This window comes from Pezoporus wallicus, unplaced genomic scaffold, assembly GCF_028554395.1.
Source record: "Pezoporus wallicus isolate ANWC-B61680 ecotype Strahan unplaced genomic scaffold, APGP_CSIRO_Pwel_v1 contig_818, whole genome shotgun sequence".
In the NCBI taxonomy this organism is placed as follows: Eukaryota; Metazoa; Chordata; class Aves; order Psittaciformes; family Psittacidae; genus Pezoporus; species Pezoporus wallicus.
The window spans coordinates 3,339,365-3,354,379 of record NW_026636248.1 but is presented as its reverse complement, the minus strand read 5'-3'; the positions used below and the strand labels follow the sequence as shown (position 1 = coordinate 3,354,379).

General features: G+C 41.8%; 1 long non-coding RNA gene across 1 annotated transcript; it reads right to left on the bottom strand.

The window, feature by feature from the left end:
- Positions 1-3,256: 3,256 nt before the first annotated feature.
- LOC130593870 (uncharacterized) lies at positions 3,257-10,801 on the bottom strand. Its single transcript, XR_008970906.1, has 3 exons — positions 10,662-10,801; positions 8,734-8,911; positions 3,257-3,475 (listed from the first exon to the last, which is right to left on the bottom strand). It is a non-coding gene; the product is annotated as an uncharacterized LOC130593870 (long non-coding RNA).
- Between the last annotated feature and the right edge of the window lie 4,214 nt (positions 10,802-15,015).

Genomic DNA, 15,015 nt, shown 5'->3' with positions numbered 1-15,015 from the left:
AATCATATAATGCCTTTTCAGAAACCAGCCTTTCAAAAAGTGTCATTTTCTTTAGCAGTTCTGTGGTAAAAAGCTCTGTCCATGAATCTTATCTGCTTTGAAGTCTTAGCACTTTTGCAAAGTAGGAAAAATTGAATTTGGAGCATAGGGAATATAATTATACTCCATCATTCAAAATATCATTAAAATAAAAACCACATGCTTTCTCCAGACTTTAAGCTGTAATGGTCATGACCATGAAGGAGATTGTAAAGCACTGTGGTAAAATTCCAGCTTTGCTGAAGTTGACAAGGGTCTCCCATAAGATTTCGCCCTTAGGATTTCACGCCAAGGGCTTGAACCTGGTCTTGTGCTGGTGTAGGTCTTATTTTAAAGCTGGAGTGCAATGATGCACAACTCCCCCATTTCAAAGGTAAAAACCCTGGGTGCAAAATTCCTCTTTTCCTCTGCCTCACCCCCACAAAAAGCAGCATACAAGTCTTCAGTTAAGTCAACAATAAAGGAATTTTCAATAAGGAGAAAATAAACTTTTGTTCAAGAAGACCAAATTTTACTTCTAGATAATATTTAGCAGCCTGTGATTACAGGAAGTTTATTAAGCTTTTCCTTGCAAAACACAAGGGATAATTAAATGTTTTCCTTCAGGGCAAATATAATATAATTCACTATAACCAAAGTTATAAATGGGACTAATGAAGAATTTTATTATATGTATGGACTACGCTCTTTTCAGGAGGGTGCTGTGTGCCTCCAACATATCCTCTAGACAAGGAAAATGTTCCAGAAACAGACCAAGTATTGATAATGATGAAGAAGGACAATGATCACAAATGACTATGTAAAACAAAGATTAAATACAGTATTTTTACATTGTATATACATTCTAGTAAATGTAAAAATATAAACTTTTAGAAGATTTAATTCTTCCCTTTCTTATAATGTTTCCAGTGTGAATTTTTGGGGTTCCTACTAACAATCAGGGACAGAAAGACAAATAAAGAATAACACTTTAAAAGGAAAATCCCATTGTTCAGTTTTGTTGGTCTGCAAAAAGATGTATTGCACACATTGAAGACAAAGGAAGTCAAAAGGGAAAGCCATGGTTTCTCTCTGGTAGGAAGCAGAAGAAAACCTATGGTGTATTTGCTTGCAACTCCTTGCATATCATCCTGAAGCATGATGTAATAGCAGCTCTTGGCTGCATTTAGAAACAATTGCACCTTCCCTATACCTGAAAAGAAAACTGCAATGAACAGTACCTCATTGCAACATATTGTCATGCCTATGCAGCATCATGTGTCATGCTGTGTAGGCATGCATAGTGATACACTAAAGAACAGTGACACAGGTCAGACATGAGCTGTATTTACCATTTGATTCTTAAAGAAGCAGATTTTAAAACTACTGCTATTTAGTATTATCATATATACTTTGTTAAACATTCATACCTTGCTTGTAAATTATGTTTTGCACCATGCCCATAAGCCTGTTATTCTGGTTGGATCAGGTCATCTGCCATGGATTGTTATCAAGACCTGCCCAGAAGTAATACAGTTTTGGAAAAGCCTGTTTAGAAGTCTCTCAGGTCATTCCTTCTTGTATCTCATCACTTCTGGTACAGGACTATAGCTACAACCCTGTTAAAGAGCACCTGTTAAAACAGTACATTGCGCTTGGCATGTAATTCACATACTCTTTCGCAACGTTGTTGTTATGTTTGATTGTGCCTTGAGTAAATCTCAGCAAGATATTACAAACATTTCAATTTCAGATTTTTTTCTCAAAGATGTTCTCCTTGGGTAATTCTCATGCACCATAATTTACCATCATTTTTATCAAGGATTAAACCGCAAATGTCCTTGTTGTACCCAAAGAGAATTAAACGTACCAAAAATGCTAACGCCTGTAACATCATCGTCTCTTCTGCCATATTTATGGTCATTCCCTGTCCTGTGACACATGATGGAGTCATTCCCCTGAAAGTTTTGATTGGTGTGCCTATTTAAATATACACAAAATCCCTGCTTTATGCATGCTCTTTCCTCATCTTTCTGACATCACTGTATTTTTGCTCATGTGTTTTTTAAATCCTGCCTAAAGAGAACACCTTTCTAATTGGGGCCTAAATTGTTCAGAAGGCAAAACTGAGAGCTAAAACACAGCAAAAGGATCATCAGTATTTTGCAGTTTAGGAAACATGAGAAAAGGAAAGGAAAGCAGCGAGGCTGCAAGTGCTCTGGTGCCGCAAAGCCCTCTTGGTGTCACCTTGGACTTCCACTGCTTCCTTCCTGCAAACACAATCAGGAATGGTATTTTCAGATTATGGGAATAGGAGAGCTTTTCTTTACCCTAAGTATTGAGTCTAGTCAGTTTATTTGTCCTTCTTAACTTAGTTATAAATGCTGGAGTGAAAGATGATGTCTGACTCACTTCCACAGTAACTGATTGTGGTTACAGTCACATAAGTGTTCATAAGTGTTGTTATGTTATTGATTCAGACAGAAGAAAATTGAAGTAGATAAATAATAGTTAACAATTACGCATGTACCACTATAATCACACTATATACTTGTAAACCCCTTCATTTAAGGAATGATCAAATATGATGGAAGATACATGGAAAGCATATGTGGCAATGTATTTTAGCAGTGACAAGTGTTCCTGGTTGCAAAGTAGTTCAGTATAACATGGACAGACGCTCTAAAAGGTTAATTCAGAATAGAATACTGAACTAGGATCAGAGATCCACCTCCAGTTCTCCCCACCAACAGAAATGTCTTCTGAAAATTTTAACAATTCTCTTCTAATTAGCATTGCTTATGAAATTATTTTCTCTAGTCTAAGAAACTCCAGTATTTCCGCAACTTTCCTCAGTTTCTGCCAGGGACATAAGCTCTTCACTGGGTTAGCAGAGATCAAGCCCAAATACCTGATCAAGAATTCAGATGTGATCTTCTAAATCTCAGGACATTTTGTGGGTGTGCAAATAACCAGTTTGGTTATAGGGCTTTATTAATTCTCTTCCATAATCCAAATTCTCATCCCAATAACAGATTTCCACTTCTAACATTTCAGAAGCATGAATAGTTAGAAATCACTCTTCAGTTCAATTCCTGCAGATGCAGGCAACATTTCTTTTGGTGGTTTCTTTCAACCCACACCACCATGACGTACGCATTTAGCTTTGCTAAGGCAAAATGCCCCAGAAAATGGCATATTCAGGACCCCACAAATACAGCTTCCTTCAGAGCAGAGCCCACTTGAGTATATTATGGTCCTTCCTTGCCCATCCACCGCCATTCATCAACCTCTAGGTCATCCTTATGAAAATCCTTGTGAGACCGATACAGACTGCAGACTGGACCAGGTTAAAGGAGAAAGCCTTGGGTTTGTAGAAAAAAACACAACCAAACCCAAAAGCTGGTTTCACTTTTCTGGTTGCAGAGCATGGCCCCACAAGCAGTTGCTCTGGTTCCTGAAGAAGAGAGGAGCAGAGACAGACAACACTCTAATTTGGTGGTCTTGTATTCTAGTTTCATTTTAGTCAGCAGCAAATCTCAGATTTACTTTATCTGATCTAAAGTTTATACACGTTTGCTCCTATTTGTCACTTCAAAAGCTCAGTTTGTCATAACTGGTTCCTACTCTGAGATTCCCCTTAAGCACTTCAAATGCTCTCTGTCTAGACACTACTTCTATGTATCAGGTCAAAATTATTTTCTCAGTTGTGCTCAGGTCTGGGCAGTAACTCCCTCCTGTGTGGTAAACACTACAAAGATCTCTCCCTTCCAAAACTGATAGGTGGATAAAAGGAGGATAAAAGTGGTATTTTCCTCACATAGAAGTAGCCTTCCCCTCTCTTTGTACACCCAAATAAAAATGTTTAAAAATTATTTTTCATTGAAACTCTTCCCACCTCCATTTGCTTTGTTTTCATTTTGACATGTGTTACAAAAAGGAGCAGAAAAACAAGTTTCTGTAATTGGTTGGTTGTTTTGAAATCCATCAAAAGATTTTTCTCCTCAATTTCATATCCAAAATATTTTATGGAAAAGAACATAAAAAGTAATAGAAAGCAATACCAGCTTCTCTTCTCTCCACCAGGAATAATAAAAGGAACAACCCACAACCCCCAAAAGAGGAAATTAGGGTCTCTCTACACATGCATATACACTGACTCTTTTATCTTCTCCATTAGAAATCTAGGACATTTAAGAGCATGTTACTACCCTATTGGTTTACTTTCATTATTTTATTCATGCTTGCAGAAAATGAAGTCCATTTTCAGGTGGCACTCCATTAGAGCACAAGCATTTTAAGAGCTCATTTGGCAGAACACCTTATCAGAAGCTGCTCCTGTTCATTGGAGTCAGACACAGCATTCCCAGGCACAGCACAACTCTGCTCTGTAAGCAGCTCCTTAAAGAAAGAGTGATTCAACTTTGCCCATTCCTTCTTTCTTCAATAAAACTAACTGAAGGGTTGAAACTTCATGGGTTAGTGTGTGTTCAGCCGAGATGAGTGGCTGACTTCTGCCTTCAGCAGCAAGGAGGCAACTCCACCCTCACCCTCACTGATAGCTGCTGACACCAGTAAACAGCCTGGAACATCTTCAAAGTCAGGCTTAGCCTTTACTTCATGGATGCAAATCCTGGGAAACACCATGTGTCCCTGGAATTGCACTAACATCCCACTTTGGATGACGGGATTTAGTGCATGTACATCAATAAAACTATTCTCAAGTTGAATCTTCATTACTGGGCACAACAGAGGTATTTGGGTACACCAGAAGTCAAATAGAGAACCAGCTTGGGCATGCTGAAATATAATGAATGCTTCTGTGGGGAGGGGAGGAAAAGGAAATTCTTCGCATGTATACATAACCAGTCATTTGAAAAGGGTTCTTTTAAGGACACCCTGCAAGGACAGGTTTGGGAGTTTTTTTGATAGCTGCTATGCCACTTCTTTCTTGTCTGGGAAAAGATGAATTGATGCTTTTTGACAAAGTCATACTCACAACTCAGATAATTTCTAGCCAGCCATCACATAGCATGCAACTTAAAACAGCGTAAAAATAAAATAATGTGGAAAGTTTGGAGTCTTTAAGAGCAACCTTTTACAGTTTCAGCTTGAACTTGCTTCTACCAAATACAGTTGGTGCTCTGGGTCTTGCAGCAGTGGCAGACTTAGATTTCAGTTCTGGACACTTAAGCCAAAAATAGCTTATTTTCAGGCCAGTTCTTATGAAAGTCTGAGTCTAATGGTAGAGGACACTGCCACTATATCACCATGTAAAGACCGTTTGCAGTTATAAGATTAAACTATTTTGGATTAGGAAATACTGGACAATACGTACACTGGACTTACTGGTGTATACAGCTGGAAATCAGAACAAAGAAAAAAGATAAGAAAGATCTCTTTATACTGCGGGTTGTAGGCTTACTGCATTTCGGGAGTGTGCAAGCTGCAGAACTGCAAACCCCATGAGCTGCAAACCTAGCCTTGGTGAGCTTGGTAGTAATTCAAGGGAGTATCAGAGCTTGCAGTGTAGGAAAGAGAAGAATCCTAGAACACGAGACATGGAAGGTTAACAGAAGCCAATGAAAAGGCATTTTGGTACCTGAACATTCACTCACACTTTTGTTGCAAACATAAACGGAACAGTTTAGTTGTAGGATACAAGAGGAAGTCCAGAGAAAGGTCTTCTCTGAAAACTTTACTAACAGCAAAGCATTTATTCTAATACATTCAGCATGTCCTTTTGAGACCTATTATCCATATGCATTAAGTTCTTAGTGCTTTAAAACCAAAAGGTTCTCCACGAAGGTCCTGGGTACCTTAAGTAGTGGAGACTCAGCGCTACCACTGCAGAAGGGCCCACAGAGACAATCTTCTCATGCTTAAGCCAATGTTCTTGGGCACTCTGTAACTTTCATCACTGCTGAATGCAGTCCTGACGGTGTAGGGAAAGCTGGAGACATTTATGGGCAGAAACCTCCTAATTGGAGTTGGAATGGGTTTAAGGTTCCAAACTAATACAATAAAGAATGGCTAGTACCTTGCTGGCAGCCTCATCCACATCTGCAGTTGTGCAGATCACACGATGGTAGGCATTAATATTCCAGTCTGCCACTGCTCCCTCCCTTAACTTAGCTCTGTTTGTCTCGTGGCATGCTTTAGAAGGTGACATCCTGAAAAGCCTAATGGCATAGGGGAGAACTGGACAATTTGGGCACATGAGAAAGCCCTGGCAGGACAGAGCAGGGAAGCGAGGAAAGATCAGTGTAAGACACACACAGTCTTACCTGCTGGTGAAAGCAGAGAGGGGGCTGCTGTACAGCAAAGGGCAGCACTGCCAGGCAGCTGTGGGACATGCACCCTGAAAAGGACAATGATTAGACACACAGAAAGTTTGTAGTTTCAAGAAGTACTGCAATAAAAGAATCCTCCCAAGTGCCAGGATTGGGAATACAGCCTATGGAAACAACAAAGCATGTAACCTTGTAGTTCAAATGCAAAACCAAGTTATGTCAGTTCTTAGTAGGCGACCTCTTAGACGTACTTACACATACATAACAAGATGAGACAGTTGAGTGCAAAGGAAGAGCCAGCACCAGTGATTTGATATAAAATGACAAGCCTTTTTGAAATAATGCATTTGGTTTAGGTAAGGTTTAGATTAACAGACTTTTAGGGTAAACTGTTGCAGTCCATCTAATCTCACAGACACCACAGAACTGGGAACCAAGGATTAGATCTAAACGTGGTTCTAGATCACTTCTGACAAAAACTGCCAGAAAGCTCTTCTGAGGTGTGCTACTTGAGCAAATACTTCCAGGGTTGTATCAAGGCTCCTCTCAGATCAGACCGCAGCTCCAAGAGGAGGTGGACCATCTTCTTGGAGTTTCACATCCCACCTAGAACCACCATCTACAGCTGGTTATTGACATCTAGAGAATACATATATGCAACCGGAGAGAAGCATAATGTGCAACTTGAATTCCTCTCGAGGGGAAACAAAAATAGCAGGAGGCAAAAAAAGTAAGTATAAAATAAGGCCGGGCCATGAACAGCACTTTCCAGTTTGGAGGCAACAGAAGTGCAGTCATGAGCAACATTTGAGGTGTGACAGAGAAGGTCAGAGAGGTTAACTGCCATGAAGAAAAACAACAGATGTGAAGCACCAGCTCACAAAATCATGTGAGTTTTGCCACTGATTTCAGTGCAGCCAAGCCTTTGCTCCAGGTTTCTTTAGGGCAAGCTATGGTAATTTCCTTGAGCTGCAAAGGGAAAACTGGAATTTCCTTCCCTCCCTTGAGATATTTTCAAGTTTACTGAATAAAGCACAATGAGGACTTTGCATATGCCATGGTAAATCACAGCCTTTGAGTAAATGCCCCTGCATCTGCTGCAACAGTATTCACACGAGGCTGAACTTTGGCTTGGTAACCTCAGTGGATGTCTCGCTCATGTTGGCAGTCCTCACAGAGTTTGATCCTGCCGCAATGTATTATCTGGAAATCTTAGGTCCCTGTTAAAGACTGATTTCCAAACATCCCTTACAACAAATTCACTATGCTGCTCCCCAGATTTGGACAGAAGACGAAGGCAGCATGCTTCATTAGAATGACTAAATGTTACCAAATATGGCACAGGCATTAATATCTAGGATTGCTGCTCTCCCAAGCCCATGTCAAATTTACATTTACATGTTGTAGAAATCCTCAAAACAGAACCCAACAGATGCTACAAAAATGACTGTGCTCATTTCAAGCTTCGACTCCACTCATCTAGAATACAGAGTTCTCCTTCTATGACTGCAAAATAAAGGAATGTTGTGGAAAAGGAAGCAGCATCTATTAGTATAGTCCCACTGCCCTTCTGAAACCCTCTTTGGTGCCGTGCCTCTTCACCCACAGCAACTATCTTATTTCTTTTCTGCTCACTCTCTTTTGAGAAAGTCAGACGCTATGTTCCTATCTCCAACCCAAACGTATTGCCTTTCAGGACAAACTGAAAAGCCCACAACGAGCCTTCCCTCTGTCTCTGAGCTCAGTTCCACTTTGGTCTTCCATGGCCTAAAGTAGACTTTCAGCTGGCCCCAGGCAGTGCAATCTCTTTAACAAACCTCCCTCAGAAAAATGTTTCTTGTATAGCTCCCCTGAAGCCTTTTTTTGCACCAAGGCAGAAAAGGAAAGAATTCCTTCCACATTTCGCTTGAGTTCCTAGGTTGGAACCTCTGAAACTACATTAGTATCTGCACCAGCATTTGTCTTTCTTGTACTAGCTCTTCCTGTTGCATACTGAGCATAACATCATATAGTATGGGATATCCTTTTGGCCTGTTTGGGTCACCTTCCTGGCTGTGTCTCCTCCCAGCTTCTTGTCTCTCCCAGCCTTCTCACTGCCAGGGCAGCACAAGAAGCTGAAGAGCCCCTGACCTAGTGTAAGCACTTGCTTAACCAACAACTAAAACACCAGTGAGTTATCCTAATTCTCATCCTAAATCCAAAACAAGCATTCTACCAGCTACTAGGAAGAAAAGTAACCAGGACAAGGTTTTACATTGCTGCAGGGTTCTTTCCCTTCCCTCTTGCTCTGGCTTGCAGCCAGCTTACTCAGATAACTTCAGTATTACCACCCTTGGGCCAAGGGCTGCAACATGTCTCTCCAGAAAGTTCCACAGAGAAAGCCAAAAGAAACATGCATTGCACAGTCTTGCAACCAACTTACTTTAGCATATGCCCTCTGGCATAAGCCTCTGATCAAATCCTTTGCTTTGGGCTTGCTGAGGTCATTCCTGGCTTGTGAAGTCCCCCATGAGAGTCAGACACCAGCCTGTTGACATCCTCATGATTCATTTACAAGCACATTCAAATCAATACAGTTAACATTCAGGTAGCTTGAACTTCTGTAAGGAAGATTATGCAACAGTCAGATTTTTGATGAAACAAAAGAATTATACTCCGCAGAAACCTCGATTTTGCCATTTCTTTCTCCCTTGGGTTCTTCTCTGCTTTCTCTCCTGTTCTGCATGGTTTCAAAACTCTTACTTATTTCATGGAAATACTCTCACCCTTGACTCCTGCACTCCAGCCTGATGGGTTTTCTGTTCTGCAGAGCCAGCATGGTCCAGGGAGGCAGGCGCTTCCTCTGGCAGTCAGGGAGCCACTGTATTTTCCTTAGTGACTCAATCCAAAGCAAACCACATTGGGTAGGGCTGGCAGTGGAGGCTTTAATATTCACAGCACTGTACAGCCACACTGGTTTTGAGCTCTGCTCTCCAGAGTGAATGACGTGCACAGCAGAAAAGTGAGGTATTGCAAGCCCAAATTTTTATTGTATCTCTTCTTTTAGCATCTTTAACTTCTGAGGACCATTTCCCTGCAGCTCCAGGTTTAAGCCCAAAATCCTACGCTCTCTTCACAGGAAAACCAACAACTCTTTCCTGCTCCTAAATATCTTGCAAGAGCATGAACATTGCTTTTCCAACATGGATGAATCAGTATTTCCACAGGGAAGGAAAAATCATGGTCTGGTCTGTATAAATACTTGGACTAATAGTCAAAGATACCAATCAAAAAATAGCATCCAAATTTTTTCTCAACATGAATGGAATCTAATAGAAATCTCTCTTTCTGCTACCCACAGCTTTCTAACCAGGCACACCACCAAAAGCACAGAACTAGAAGGAGTTCCCACCACCACTTTCAGCATAATGCTATGATTTTCCTACCATAACATGAATTATCTCACAAAGCACATGATTATCTGTACCCTGTATCTTCTCAGAAGACCTGTGAATTGCTTGTTTGCACTACAGTAAGGGAGAGTAAGTGCTGTTTGGGACTGTTGCCTTGATTGTACCTTTCAATGTGCTGATTTTTTACTTCTTTAGTTAATTTGTTTGTTCAAAACTACTAACCTATGAGGAAAGGTGTTTGCTGGCTACCATTATATTATTTAGTGCAGTGTCTAAGGAGCATCTTACACTGTTGGTAAATATAACATTGGAGTAACAGCAGCAATCCTGTAATTGAAAAAGTCACAAGGGACAACTGTAATAAAAACTGGTAACACAGACCCCTGAATTACCTAAACTGAATTTCTTCATCTTATAAGGGCTTTGGAAAACATCGCAGAAAGAATTTTAAGATGTACTTGGTTTGAATTTCTCTACACATTGCCCAGAAGTCAACAAAATCACCACGAATGGCTGTGGAAAAAACATGTGATGCAGTCAGTATTATTTTTAACCTGATAATTTCAAACCTCCTCTGTGATTTTTTGGTGCTTGCTGTGTCTCTCATCTGGAATTCAAGTAAGTTACAAAATTTGTAAAAGTTACAAATCCCAACCCTTACTTGAGGCTTGCAGGTGAACAGAAGATGAATCATGGCCAGAACCATGACCACGTTGCTCTTCTTTGGGAAACAGCTGGCAAGTTAAGAAAAGTATATTTTGTTCTCTAAATATTCTTCTCTGCCTGCTGTTTTCAATTGACACCAGTAACTCAGTGTCAAGTGATGAGTCTGGAAGGTTCATCAGGATGCAGCACTCACACCACAGTTTTTAGGGGAAACAGAAGAAGAAATCAGTCTGTCTCCAGTGAGTATTACTGCTATGCAGTCAACAGCAGAGTCGAAGTGTCTGCTTCTTACCTGGAGGCTGAGATAATTGTATCGTGTGATCTTCTAGGCATCTGCCAGCTTGATGAAATAATAACCCAGAGCTGCTCCTGCACCCTTCCATGATCTCACAGGATTAGCTGCCATGCAAGCTCTTGTTTTGACTCATGTGGAAGAGGGTTAGTGCCTGTCTCTGTCTTCTCCACCAACTGCAAAGCAAAGGAAAACAAGGTTTCAATGTACCACTCATTAAAGACTGCCAGGTCGTCCTTTCATTTGAGGTTGCAATGCTTGGAGTTAGGAAGTTTTATTGCTATCAACATGTGAAGCCTTTAGTCTGTGAAATCATTCATCCTCCCAGCATTTCCCCTCCTGGATTTATGTCCTTCAGCCAAGCCAATCTTCCAAGTATTTCACAATGCTGCAATTATCACTGTCTCTTTAGCATCAAAGCAAGCACACAGTGAGGAAGCCTGCGTAGGTAACCGCAGGAATGGCTCAGGAGAGGCAGGAGAGCCAAGTTTGGTGAGCAGTGCTGAGTGACAACACCTCCTGGAGGGGTTCAGCTGCCTTCCCAGCCTGTAATAAACACATTTTCCCCTCTGGCAGAAAGGAGGAGTCATCAGTAAGTGTTACCTACTCCTGCTGCTATTTGTGAGCCTAATACCAACTTTTAGGTAGCTTCATAATTTACAGAGGGGACTTCATTAGCTTCTACTGCATCCAATAACAGGATGGGGGGCTGGGTACAAAAAAGCAGAAGAAAGCACCACAGCTTCGATTTTTAAAGGTAATTAGGTGATATTTCCCTGGCATTAAGATGCACAAGTGTCATTTTCAAGAGTAACTTAGGTCTGTGGACCAGTCTCAATGACGTGCAAGAGGATTTCAGTTGAGTCACAGCCTAAGGTGAACTTCAGCTGTCCACATCACATAGGCCCTGTATAAAGTGGAAGGACATGCAATAAATAACCTGTAAAATGTGAGCCTGGGCCCCCATTCATTGCCAGCATTGTTAAACTTAGCAAGCTGCATTTTATTTATTTTCTAAGGGATTCACCCCTTTACTCTTTCATAGCAGAAGGAGGCAACCAATGATTAAACCCGATAAAACCTGCAGGCCGTACTTCAGATGCACTGTTGCTAATTATGTGCCGATCTACCAGATACAATTTGTTTCAAAACACAAAGGCAGAGTGGTCTTTTCAAACAGTGAGCCAACTAGTAATAATATGAAATATTTACTTTGGACCTAAAACTATTTGGAAAGGAAATGTGATTTATCTTTACATATCCTTTAAATATCTTTAAATATCCCTGTTGTTTCCAAAGTCCCCTTCGAAAGCCTTCCTTTCTGTGTCTGGATGAAAGGAAAACAGGGTGCATGAGAAATAAGAGCCTCTCAGGCAATCAGATTATTTAACAGAACATAGAAAAGCCCTCAGTAATGTAAGGAGAGCTCAGCAACATGAAAAAAAAAAAAGCACAAAGCTTTTAAGAAAATGGATGCAGGTAAAAAAATAAAATTACTCCTAAGAACATGCAATTATGGCCAAGGCATGCGGTTCACTGTGAAAGAATCTCAAAACTGGTTCGAGAAAGCATCTCACTGAAAAGCTCAGACTGCAGAAAATTTGCTACCTCTGTGAAGGTGTTTGGTCCTTATTTTCAGAGGCACTGCCTTCATGACAGTTGAGGTTTCATGGCTCTTCTGCTGCGGATCATGCGTAAGGAGTAAGAACTAAGATGAAATGCCCCCCTCAGATTTCCCATAATGCTATGAAATGTTGGAGAACTGCCCACAGTTTGCCAGTGGAAGCCTGGACCCCCTGACAGCCTTTTGTATGAAACCCCTGCTAAAACAGAGCATAAAAATGCACTCTCTGCAAAAGGCCAGGCCCTGCAAGACACAGGCTGCTGCTGAAGAGGAACACCCCTACCTAAGGGCATGCAACAAGGTATGGGATGGAGCCATATGCAGGGAAACATCCAATGCAGGACTGCAGTGAAGTACGAAAACTGGGTAATATGAAACGGCTGAGGTTTTGTATAAAGGCCCAGGTCCTTTTCAAAGCACCCTGTTATTTTAAGCGCATGCCCAAAGTCCTGAATAAAGGCTATAGAGGCAATGATGCAGACCCTGCTAATGGCAGGGACACGAGGAAGAGTTACCATATGCTTCAGAAAGGAGTAATAACCTTGTCAGGAAATAGACAGTAAAAGCCAAACAATACCCATAAAACCTGAAACCACCAGACTATAATTTCTTTCCCTGAGAAAGGAACTTCTCATGAATGCTTAGAAGGTTCCATGTATTTTCCCAGCCCCACAAGACCTATTTTCCTACGGCACACAGGCCAGACTATACTAATCAGTCACATAGCTCTGCTCTGGTCCTGAACAAATCTTGGCAAAGCTAATCTGGGAGTGGACTTTCCCATACAGACTCTCTGTGTGCAGTTGGCTTCATTTCCGGCCCCCTTGCACTTCTAGGGGTCAGATAAGGCTGATTCACAACTTAGATCCAGCTCCAAACATGTCAGTAACTCGAATCAAGTGCATTTTCTGTTAATGATAAACTTCTGGTTATAGGTTGAAGGGTATCAGTGACTGCGTAGACCAGTGCATGAAAGCGAATGTCAGATCCTCAGTGGGAATTGTTGTGAGAAACCCGCTGCTGGGCAAGAAGGGATGGAGACAGCCTAGGATGCCTCTGCCTATAAGGGGGTCATTTCTGCAGCTGGCACAAAGGTTCTGGGGGAAGCTTCAGAACAACAAAGATACCAGATTCCTTCTTTGCAAAGAGCATCAGTCTATCACCACCATCTGTGCAAACCCAGGCACAGCTACAGGTTGGGCAAAGAAGAGATTCAGAGCAGCCCTGCAGACAAGGACTTGGAGGTGCTGGCTGATGAGAAAATGAACATGAGCCAGCTTCAGTGTGCGCTTGCAGCCCAGAAAGCCAACCATATCCTGGGCTGCATCAAAAGGAGCGTGACCAGCAGGTCGAAGGAGGTGATCCTGCCCCTCTACTCTGCTCTTGTGAGACCTCACCTGGAGTATTGTGTGCAGTTCTGGTGTCCTCAACATAAAAAGGACATGGAACTGTTGGAACAAGTCCAGAGGAGGGCCACGAGGATGATCAGGGGACTGGAGCACCTCCCGTATGAAGACAGGCTGAGGAAGTTGGGGCTGTTCAGCCTGGAGAAGAGAAGGCTGCATGGAGACCTCATAGCAGCCTTCCAGTATCTGAAGGGGGCCTATAGGGATGCTGGGGAGGGACTCTTCATTAGGGACTGTAGTGATAGGACAAGGGGTAACGGGTTAAAACTCAAACAGGGGAAGTTTAGATTAGATATATGGAGGAAATTCTTTCCTGTTAGGGTGGTGAGGCACTGGAATAGGTTGCCCAGGGAGGTTGTGAATGCTCCATCCTGGCAGTGTTCAAGACCAGGTTGAACGAGGCCTTGGGTGATATGGTTTAGTGTGAGGTGTCCCTGCCCATGGCAGGGGGGTTGGAACTAGATGAAGAAAAATTAGTTACGTGGCTGCCCAGCACCTCATAAAAGGTCAGTATTGCTATAATAACCAAGGCTGCATTGTGGACACCAGTTTGTAGGCTCAGAAGGCCTGCGGTGTAGTTTTTATAGGAAGCACCAAATGTTTAGGTGCCTGAAAGGAAAGCAAGCTGTACTGAGCCAAGGAAAGTATGTGGGAGTCAGGAGCTTCGTTGAAATTTACAGCTCATTGGCTTTCAGATCCCTCTTTTGCAAACTGTGGATGAAGTTTCTCTGACTCGTGGAAGTGTTTTGAGAACAAACTAGCAGTTATGAAATACTCTCGAAGTAGAATGGTCAGAGTATTATTTTACTGCATTCATCCTGTCACTTCCTGGGAATCTGTCTCATAACAAGATCTCAAAAACTCTCAACAACTGTTTCTTCACATTCACATGGCTGTTCAGAATGGATGGATATATGAATTCATGCTGGTCAAGAAAGATGGAAGGTTTTAGACAGATCTTCACCTAGTCCATTAAATAGCCATTGTTTCAGGAGGTTACGAGGCACCCATTTTCCTCTATTATTTTAATTCATGTCCCAGACTGAGTCTGCTGACAGCATTACAGCACAGGCACACAGGGAAGTAAAACTGTCCTCTGAATGCTCCTGGGAACAGATTGCTGAAGCAGCATGAACCAGTGAAACAAACAACAAAGAAAAATACATGAGTGACTTACCCACAGAAGATTTCCCTGGGTTCTCACATGGGCAATTCAATTAGAGAGAAAATTAGTAGCCTGGGGTATCTGAGATGGTTGTCCACCCTTTAGGTTCAACCAGATGCCATACATCATCTGTCGGAACCACAGATGGGCTTTCTAGGA